Source organism: Hyperoodon ampullatus (genome assembly GCF_949752795.1).
Source record: "Hyperoodon ampullatus genome assembly, chromosome: 17".
In the NCBI taxonomy this organism is placed as follows: Eukaryota; Metazoa; Chordata; class Mammalia; order Artiodactyla; family Ziphiidae; genus Hyperoodon; species Hyperoodon ampullatus.
The window spans coordinates 9703762-9714676 of NC_136930.1; the positions used below are offsets into that span (position 1 = coordinate 9703762).

The window sequence follows — 10915 nt, forward strand, 5'->3', positions numbered from 1 at the left end:
TAAAATATAACCAACAGGATCTAGGAAGAGTAACCAAACTTCATAAGAATGAAATTCAAAATTGCCAATTTTTACATCTCCTTCAATCGAAGCCACGACGAAGTTAGTATCAGATTATGTAGAGATTCTTTTATTGTTCTTTCAGGAGGAACACATCTCAGGAGTTGAGCTGGGGAAGCAAGCAAAATAGCCACAGCCTTTGAAAGAGGAAGATTAGCACTGGGTAGAGCTACAGGTGACTCTAGCTGTAGCCCTGGCTCTCCAGCTGCAGGTCCAGAGGTGGCTCCTACCCCACTATGCCCACAGCGCTAGGTCCTGCATTGCCACAGGCTGGACCGCTTGTTGCTGTTGGTACTTCTCTCGTTGAAGTTGCCGGGCCAGTGCCAAGTTGCTGAGACCCAGTGTGCTTGGTGGCTACTGCTGCAGCTGCAGGGACAAGGCGATCAGGTAATCCTGGTCCACCTGACGCTGTTTTCTAGGGAGCCATCCACCTTCTTCTGCTCCGTGGCCCTTGTGCAGGGGATGACTTAGGGGTCATCAGAAGCAGCTGTCTTCATCCACATCATTCGTGGTCTCCCACAACACTTGCTCCTCCCAAAGAAATCCCTGGTTGGTGACAAGAAGGTGCACGTGACTCCTGTGTTTAATCATGGTAGTAAAATGGTTGTTTTGGGAAAAGATGCTAAGTGTGCTTTCGCTGGCAGCTGCCATTAGCTCACACAGACCGTGGTGGTCAGCTGGCCGCTGTCATGTCCACAGACTGCTCTGACGTCGGGCTTTCTGTCACGAGGTTGTTGTCGCTGGACTGCCTGCAGGTGGGGATCGTCTCTGCTGGCTGGTTGTAACTCAGTTTCCCAACTGCACTCACGGCCTCAAGACTGTGGATTAACAAGCCAGCCACGTGACAGAGGTGCACTGAATAGGTCAGATATGGCACTCAGATGAATACTCAAGGTCAGAGGCACCTGTGAAATTGCACATGGACACCCAGACTCTGTCCAGCTTAGGCGGAACATGGCACCACCCAAATTCTTCTGAAAATGAAGCTGAAGTCCCTCTGGCTTCTGGAGCGGGATGGACAGGAGGCAGTCTCCAAGCTGGGCCACCAGCCATTGAATGTGATCACTTCCTCCCAAGGGAGCAGTGCGTGCGTGCGTGTGCACACACACGTGTATATGCATAGATATGGCCTGTATATATGGCATCTTTATATAAAATTGTTACCTGGGTCTTGTATTGGCTCTTACTGTGTGCTCAAAGTGAGCCTTTAAAGTAATGTTTTCAATGTTCCTTTTAGCAACTGTCTAAAAAATGTGTAAAATTTTTTTTTTTTTGGATGTGCCGGGCGGCTTGCAGTACCTTTGTTCCCCGGCCAGGGACGGAACCCAGGCAGTGAGAGTGGAGTCCTAACCACTGGACAACCAGGGAATTCCCCTAAATGCTATTATTTCATATAACTCATTTTTATTTCTAGCTTCATCATCTTTTATATTACCTTTAAGGTATGATGAAATTAAAATATTTAACATTTGAGAGAGAGAAAGAGAGTAGAGAACATCTTTACGTAAGAGAACCTGAAATATGTGTGTGTAAACGTGTGTGTGTATACAAATACACACATCCATCCACACACACTAACGTTTAGTAGGCCCAGATGTTCATCACAGTGTTATTTATAGTAACGAAAGTATAGAAACAAACCAGATATTCAATAATAGGGTGGTTAAATAAATTATGATGTATGCTTTAAATAAACATAGGCAACTATTTATAAGGATGCTGCATAAATATACCATGGAATATAAATATCCAGGAAAGATGACTATATTATTTAGTGAAATAAAAATAGATTATAAGATAATATGACCCATGTGATCTTATTATGTAAATGTAAATTTGCACCTACACACACTTTATACCAGAATATTAAGTAGTAGGGTTCACTTTGGGATGAAATTTTATTCTTCTATGGTAATTTAAATCTCTTTCTTATTTATTTGTATTTCTAAATTCCTACAATCCCCAATTTTGTTTTGTTTTGTTTTTAATATTATTTATAACTAGGTGCTTCTTGGTCCCTAAGGAAGGTTCCTATGTCTGTACCTAAGGCATTGGTCACCAGATAAATCCACTGCGAGCTTTATTTAATTAGGGAGGAGGGGGCCAGGTTTTTCTTCATCAAGTTTAGTTGAAAACCTGAGACTGGAGCCCTCCACTGACCCAGAATGTTAGTGTTTTTGCTGTAGACCTTACAGCATTTGTACTTCTGTTATCTGCAGGAGAAGACCCGGAAGGTCTGGATTTTGAGATATTTTCAGTTCTTGTCCAACCATTGGTTCCTAACTAACAACTCAGGTCTAACCAACCAGTTCTTCCTTGTGTCTTTCAACTTTTCAGGATGAGAAATCATCAAAGGCCAAAATGAGCTAACACTTCTCGAATGCTTACTATATCAAGGTGTGAGTTATCTCATTTAATCCTCACAACAACTCAAGGCAATAAGTACCATTCCTATCATCCTTTTACAGATGAGGAAACTGAGGCACAGAGGGATGTAGTAATTCACTCAAGACTACCCAGCTAGTCCATAGCAGAACTGATTGTCTGATTCCAGATCCCAAGCTCTTAACCCTGCTACCACAGCTTCAGCTCATATACTTACACACACAGATACACACACACACACACACACACAAGCCCACAAAAAATCCCTAACTATAAAAAAGAGATAACAAATACCACTATAATGATATATGTTAGATGATTTTGTGAAACAAAAAGCACAAGAAAATATGATTTAGATACTAATTCAATTAATTATATTGAAAAGAGTTTTAAAAATATTTTAGATCACTTCCCTTATTTGAATGCAAATGATCAAAAAATTTTTACCTTATTATCTTAAATAGTTTTTTGCTGTCATAGCATGGTATGGTACACTCAATGAGGTGACGAATGAATTTAAATTGCTATAAGCTGAAAAATAATTACCATGAATTTGACAAATTTCTTAGCTCATCAACTTACACATTTACAGCATGAGGTCAATATTGGGTGCGGAATTCAGTCCATCATTTTACTAACAAACATTAAAGACCATGATGATCAGAATTTTTGTGCTGTGTAAATTTACTATGCACTTTTCTGCCTAAACTAATGGTGGGTGCTGCAGAAATACATAGGAACCCAGATTCTGCTGACCTTTATCGTGGTCAGCTGCTCTAACCTACCATGGTTCTGATCACTGGAACCCAATGAGACAGGGAGATTTTGTCACACTTGAACTCACTTTCTTACCCTGAGCCTTTGACTGTTTCAAGGGCTTATGCTCAGTTCCAGACCTTCAAGCCAGTGATCTCACATTGTGAAATAATAATTAAAATACAGCAGGCACTTTCATTTTAATATGCTTACCTTTATCCTTTAGGGAGGACCTCAGCTGATCGACACCCAAGAGAAATATGCTTGGGTTTCTCTTCTCCCTTTTATCTGTCTCTGACTTTTGTACCCAATCTTGACATTACACATGAAAATAAAAGCCAAATCATATTCACAGGGATTGTAAACTTCCTGATTTTCCTAATGAGGAAAGGAAAATATAATACACAAGGCCTAATACATCTCAGACCTATATTTGGGACTTCAGTTTCGCAATAATAACACCATTGCTATCAATTTGCTTTACATATATGAAAAAATACAATTTTTTTGAGCAAATGATGGAAGATATTTTTTTAAGTGAACATTTTTCTGGTATTGTCTGCCTTCCACTTAACAGCCAACTACTTGGAAAGCAGTTTCCATTCACAGCCTTCACTTCATTTCTCAATCCATAATACTTCTGCTTCTGCATTCACCTTCATTAGGATTGTTCTCAAAAGCTCATGTTTGTCAGGCACATTCATGACATTCCTCAATAAATTCAGTGATTTCTTTTAATGCTTATTTTAATTGGGATTTGACAACTCTATAGAATATAGCTCTGTTGGTAATTCTTGCCTTATTGAAATACTCATTTTTCATGGCATCTGGACAACTGGATTTTTATTTATTTTCTGGCTGCTTCTTCTAAGCCTTCTTTTTTAAATTTATTTTCTCCACCAACCCCTATAGGAATGGTTTCTATAGAATTCTGTCTTTGAATCTGCATTTCATCCATCTTTTCCCTTCCCTTCCATTCCCGTCCTTTTTTCCCTCTAAATTTCTCCCTCTTTCTCTCTCTCTCTCTGCTCTCTCTCTCCCTCCGCCCCTCTCTCTTTCCATCCTTCCTGGTTAATCTCATTGTCTTTTATCATTTCATTGGTCTGTGTGCATGAATAACACCCATACCTATATTTATAGCTTAGGTCTTACCTACAACATCAAATCCAAATATTTAACTACTAACTGGGCATCTCTACCTAGATTTTCCATATTCAACTACAACTTAACACACTTCAAACTGAATTCACCTTTTTTTCTTCCAAAACCTTCTTCTTTTAGCATGTCACTCATTGTAAATTGTTCTGCTATTTACCGACTTACATAAGACAGAAAAGAGGGAATCACTTTTTACTCTTTGCTCTCTCTCCGAAATCATTCAACTGTTAATTCTGACAAATTATTCAACACTCCACTCTTGTACATTTGCTACCTTTACTCAAGTCACCCATATCTTTCACCTACAATTTTTCACTGGCATCTAACTTTCTATTTTCTACTGCAGCCAGAGTGATGTTTCTAAACTTCCAAACAGTGTGTGTCTTTCTGCTTAAAATTCTGCACTAGTTTCACATGGTTCTTGGGATCAAAATCCTTAGCTTTCTGTACTTTGTGCCTATTATATCTTCCTCTTAGGTCCCAGAGCAACTTTTCCATTCCCATCCTCATTTTCCCAAATACCTTTGCCTTGCTCATACTATGTTCTACTCATCTTTACGTTTACATTTAGACATGAATGAGATCAATAAATCTTCCCTAATATCCAAGCCTGAATGAGGGACTAAATTTGATTCCATATTTCTCCATAATAACATTCATCACACTAAATCCTAGTTGCCCCTCCAGTAGGTCACAGCCCTTTAAAACAAAGATTGTACACCGCACTTGAATGTCTAGCATGTAGTAAGCATTGAGTCAGTATTTAATGACTGGCTGAATGGCTGTCCAGTGATAACTGGGGTGGGGCAATAGTTTGTTTCATACATGGATGGCAGGTAAGACTGTTCATTCAGAAAAATGTCATTTTCTGCAAAGCTCTTTTCATTGAATATTTGAATTTAAATGCTGGAACAACCTGCCACATGACGGAAACTTGGCACTGATGTAAGCTGGCTCGATTGAGACATATTATTTAGTATGAGCACCAACATTTAGAAAATTGAAATCTCCTTCAGAAATCTTTTAATTAGGTAGTCTTTTTTGTTTACATATGATATTGCACATCCTGCCACTAATAGAAATTAACTTGGATTCCATTTGGAAAGCACACTGGTAATTATTCTCACTTCTCAAATAAATGCAGCAAAGGATAGCAATGAAAAAGTTTCACTTTAGAATTGAAGTTGGTGAAACTCCAAAAATCCTGAACATTCATTACAGGCCCATAAATTACGTCATTTTTAAAGATTACAACCAGGATTGAGGACCTTATCAGCTATTTTTTACTTCCAAGGCACCAACAAAACCTCTTTCAGTCATAGTAAGCTGTCACCTAAGCTACAATTTTATCTTATTCTAATCTAGGGCTTCTTAAACATTCATGGATGAACTTGAAGCAGTTTGTGAAGCCCATAAAATTGTTTCTGAAATTGTATGTGTGTTTGACCTTTTATCTAGGATAAGGGCCAAACATTTTGTTGGGCTTTTCAAATTGATTCACAACTCCAAAGAAATGAACAACCATTGGTAATCATTTTATAGGTAAAAGAAAAAAATTATAATCCACTTAACTATTCCCATATATGAAAAGATAATCTTTGGGAGAGAGAAAAGTTAGACATTTGTTGAACGAGTACATTAATTAAAATTAGATAGAATAGTTGTATTTTAATTTCCTAGCATATCAGACTATAATTTAGAAATAATAGAAATAAGGGAAAATGCCTTTGGAATTTCAATTTTTATCTGCAGGTGAAGGTCATGGAAGTGACTGTCATAGAGAGTCTTATTTTGTGTACAAGAACAAAATACCTCTAGAATATTTCAAGAGTCCTTCTGCTAGCCCCTCAGTGGTAGTTATCTAGTACCTTCCCCAGACAGTGCCTCATTCTTCTCCTTCTCTGCTGATAAATGAACCCCTCACAACCTCTTCATCAGTCTCTCCATTTCTCTCTGTCTTTGCAGATTGAATATTCCACTTGTTCTTATGGTCTAAGGCTCATTGATTGAGCTAGAGTCTAAGATCAAATGAGCATGGACGTGATTAGGGATTAAAAAAAATTATCCTGAAATATCAAAATTTCTGCCTTGAAAACATGAACTAGCATCTGCTATCAGAACTTGTGCCTCAAATCTCAGAAAATTCCCTAAACTGAAGAGAAAATGACATAGATCAGCTAAAATGTCCAGAATTCCAGAGTACTCTCAAAAGGGAAATATTAGTTTTAAATGATAATTTTAGTAATATGTTATTAGAATATTCCTTTTTTTAGTTCCAAATAAATCTCTACTAATGACTTTGCAGTAAAATCTTATTCTGGATGTGACTGTCTGGGGGATTTTTTAGTTAGTAAAGATTTAGCACATTATTTTGGTTAGCATTTCAAACAGCTTGGCTACATCTCAGCAAATATCAGGAAGTAATGAGTTTTAACAAAAGGTGAAAGTAAGTATATACACCCTTCAGTTGGAGACAATTTCATTTTTGCTAATCCTGTTCTGGATGACTATCGCAAAACTCCAGTGCCAAGCCATGAAGGAGGCATGGAAACTTCCTCTGGACTACATCATGCTTTTCACTAACTTTTATGTAGACGACTTTGATCATGTCCCTGAACTCCAGTGAGATATTTTCACTGTCCTCCTGAGTGCTACGGTACAACTATGATTCTGAGTCTAAAAAAGAAAAAACAAAAAACTTCTGAGAATACGAAAGGTTTTGAGAAGAACTTGGAGGACAGGGAACAAAAAACAAAATAAACACACACACACACAAACAGGACACCACGGTAGAGGACTGATATTGAAGTTAATAAACATAAGTTAGACCTCAGAATGTCTGTTTATAGAGAACCCATTTAGATCTATATGTTTGGCTTAACTTGGCAGGGAGATTCATATCAGTGGTTGCTTTGGGGTGATCCTCTGTAACACTGATTCTCTTTTTCTGCTGGCGTCATTGCGTTACTTTTGTGATGACCATAAAAAAGTACATATTACTTAGAAAATAGAAACAAGATTAACCTCGTGGATAACAGAAACCCGGGTTTTGGAGATGTTTGAACAATGGTATTGAGTGATATAGCTGCTATTCAAATTCCTAAAACTTCATGGAAAAAGATTTTTTTCAGTAGCATGGCCTCTTCTCAAGGAAGGTTTTAAAGAAACATAAAACTTTATTTACAAGGTTCCAATAAACCACTTCAGCCTGCAAACCAGATTGAAACTAATTGTTTTAAATGTAAGAATGGTTCATTCCAGAAGGTGAAGAGTATAACCCTGAAATGAATGATTCCACTTCAAAGAGCTGGCTAACTACCTGTGAGACGATGGAAGGGAGGACTAAGGTTGATGATGTATCAGAGTTCACAGGCACTTTTGTGCACTCAGCTAATAACACCCCTAGGTGTGTCACTTTAAAATATGCAGGGCATTGAGTAACGTACACATACTCAGGCATTCACTCACACACACACACACACACACTCAGATATGCTAGGTAGTTCGACTGATCCAGAGTCTGTTGACCTCCATACAGTTCCAGGTCCTTGAAATATTGATTCAGTTCAGTCTTTCTTTACTGAAATGAAATATATACTCTGTATTACACTGAGGTTTAGGCTATGGATGCACTTCTGTAAATTGAAATAATAAATTAAATACATTTTCTTTGAGTTGCAATTGGATAGAAAGGTGGCTACTTTCCAGTGGAAGAAGATATTAAATCTCTGTGTAGCTTCACCCTTCTTTAAGCTGAAAAAAGCTATGGGATGTTTGAAAAATACTGACTAAATTCTTCAATTCTTAGGACCATTTATTTAGAGTTTGCTAATGCTCACATATAAATTATGGCCTATCATTACAGTTCTTGATATTTTAAACCAGTCGGCTCATCAAAAGAATGGAGAGAAAATGAGAAAGCAGAAAAGTCCATTTTACTAAGCAATTTGCACCAACATCTAGTTTGAGCCTAATGCGAAGAGAAGAAATATCCGGATGCATCTTAGAGGGCTTTAAAGCAAGTGAGAAAAATGTTTCAACCCTACCTTTCTCTTCCAGTTCTTGAGGGATTAATGTTTTGTTTAGCCATTAATAAGGGATTAAAAATGTTTTCACACTTTAATTTTTAAATCTTAGATTTAAAAAAATATTTGATTTAAAGATTTGATTTAAAATGACTACCAACATTTGTCCTTTGCCTTTTATTGAATTCATGGAATCAAAGACTCAGAGAGGAAAAGAGGAATGTAATTGAGGCCAATGGCTCCCAAAAGTAGGCCTTACATCAGGGGTAATTCACTATGTTTTTATTGGCCTATGAGAAATTGAGAGAAATAAGAATGATGTTCTGGGTTTTTCTTAAAGTTAAATTTATTAATATTAAGAGACTATCCTCTATTATGAGACTATGTCTACTCTATTTTACTGTGAAAACATTGTTACATTTATAAAATGGTAATGGTAGATAGAATTACTTACTTATTTTTATTTATAATGCTAAAACAATGAAAAATATATATTTTTAATATACAGCTAAATGTGTGCTTTATCTATCATTATTCATTTAATTCTTTCCTCTGGAGTCACAAAAAACAAATATAATCTTGCTTCATAAGAAACTGACAAAATCAAAAGAAAGGTAATGCCCCCCAAAGGCTTCTCTAGCTTGAACTTTTCCAGTTTCCTTAAGCCTTTCTCCAATTACATTGTACACTAAAGACCTTCCAAAACGCATTACTGAGAAATAGACACATCACTCCAAATGTGGCCTTACCAGTCCAGCTGTACCATTACCTTTCATTGATCTGTATTTATTAATGCAGACCATAGTTACCCTCATACTTTAGTGATGTCTATGCCTTCTCTCCTAAGCTGTGACTAAAGTTGCACGACCTTCCTTTTAAGAACACCTGCTTAGCGCTATTTCTTTGAGCACACGGACAACGTTCAGTCCTATTCCGTAAAAGTGACTTAATCCCCAGACACTAGTGATAGCGAGAAGGAAACCCTTGTCCTCTAGGAGAAGAGCTGTAAACACACAATCTCAATTAGGTTGTCAGTGCCGTGATGGAGGTACACCCAAGGTGCTTCATGAGCAAAGTCGAGGGGGTGGCAGGGCACGGAGACTCAAGGCACATAATGAGATACAACCTTCACTTCCTTTGTTCTCAATGACCACAAGAAGTTTGTCCTGCTAATAAACCATCTTAGAAGAAAAAGGAGACATGATATGAAAAAATGAGCCACGTCTATAATTGACCACCTAACTGGACTTTGTTAAAAGATGTGTAACTGTTGGCCATTTTGAACCATGATAAAAATACTCTTAGTTCATTAACCCTTCTCAGGTTGACAGTCTTGTACTACCTGCGTATCTTTCACACTCTGTCCAGAAAGTTTATCAGTTTGTAAAATGGAATTTAAAATAATCACAAACTACATATGTCTCTCACATGTGTATTTATTTGGCATTTATGGAGCTATCTATAGATACACTTACTAATTTGCAGAGTTGCCCACACTTGCTTTGGTGGCTTTTATTACAATCTCCTAGAAACGTAAGTCCACATGTATGGGATTCTGCAACAAAAAATTCATGGTGAGCTGCAGAACACAGACAGCTTGGGACTTTTGTCTACAAAGCTGTCTTTGACCTGTAGGAAATTCACTGAAGTTAGCCTTACTCTGCTCATTTACCACAGCTCAATTCAATTTCTTTCTTGGATCAACCATTTTGAACTACTGCTGGCTTTGGCCTGCTCTCATAATATGAGTTTTTCTTAACTTTTTCTCCTGAAACTTAAGAGTATCAAACCCAAAATTTTCTTGGGTGGAAGGTATTCTTGGCAGTGACTGCCACTTGAATGCGTGTTAAGCTTTTATCCTAAGGACTTCAAAGTCTCTATAAGTCTCATATGACCTCAGAACATCATTATCAGAAGATGGGAACTGGGCAACATTATTCCTGTGGTCATGGTCACCCCAGACTCTGAGAGCTTAAGCAACTGTCACAGGGTACCCAGACCGGGCAAAAAATACAATATTAAAGAAAAACCTATATTAATTGTATCAATACTCATATGAGGAATAATCTTTTTCTGTCATTTGTAGGACCTTAGGATTCCCTTATCTGCCCTCATGCATTCATTCATTGATTTACTTACTCATATTTGCTATGCAATATCTGAAAATATGCCAGAGTAGTATCAATTCTTCAGACAAAGGTTTTGATCTCTATTAAAATAAAAACAATAATAATGAAAGGAAGGAAAGCTAAACCACTTTAGCCATTAAACACATCTTGATTTTCTTAAGAAATAATCTTCATTTACTTTTCATCTGCTTTAGACAGAGGTCAATTGAAAAGTACCTGGCCTCTAAAGAATCAACACAGTGCTTCCCTGGTGGCGCAGTGGTTGAGAGTCCGCCTGCCGATGCAGGGGACGTGGGTTCGTGCCCCGGTCCGGGAAGATCCCACATGCCACGGAGCGGCTGGGACCGTGAGCCATGGCCACTGAGCCTGAGCGTCCGGAGCCTGTGCTCCGCAATGGGAGAG

The 10915-nt window shown here is 37.8% G+C and overlaps 1 pseudogene across 1 annotated transcript; it reads right to left on the reverse strand.

Annotated features, from left to right (window-relative positions):
- Window positions 1-294: 294 nt before the first annotated feature.
- Window positions 295-1205, reverse strand: LOC307065293 (ubiquitin carboxyl-terminal hydrolase MINDY-1-like; annotated as a pseudogene). Its single transcript has one exon. The product of its transcript is annotated as a ubiquitin carboxyl-terminal hydrolase MINDY-1-like (transcript).
- Between the last annotated feature and the right edge of the window lie 9710 nt (window positions 1206-10915).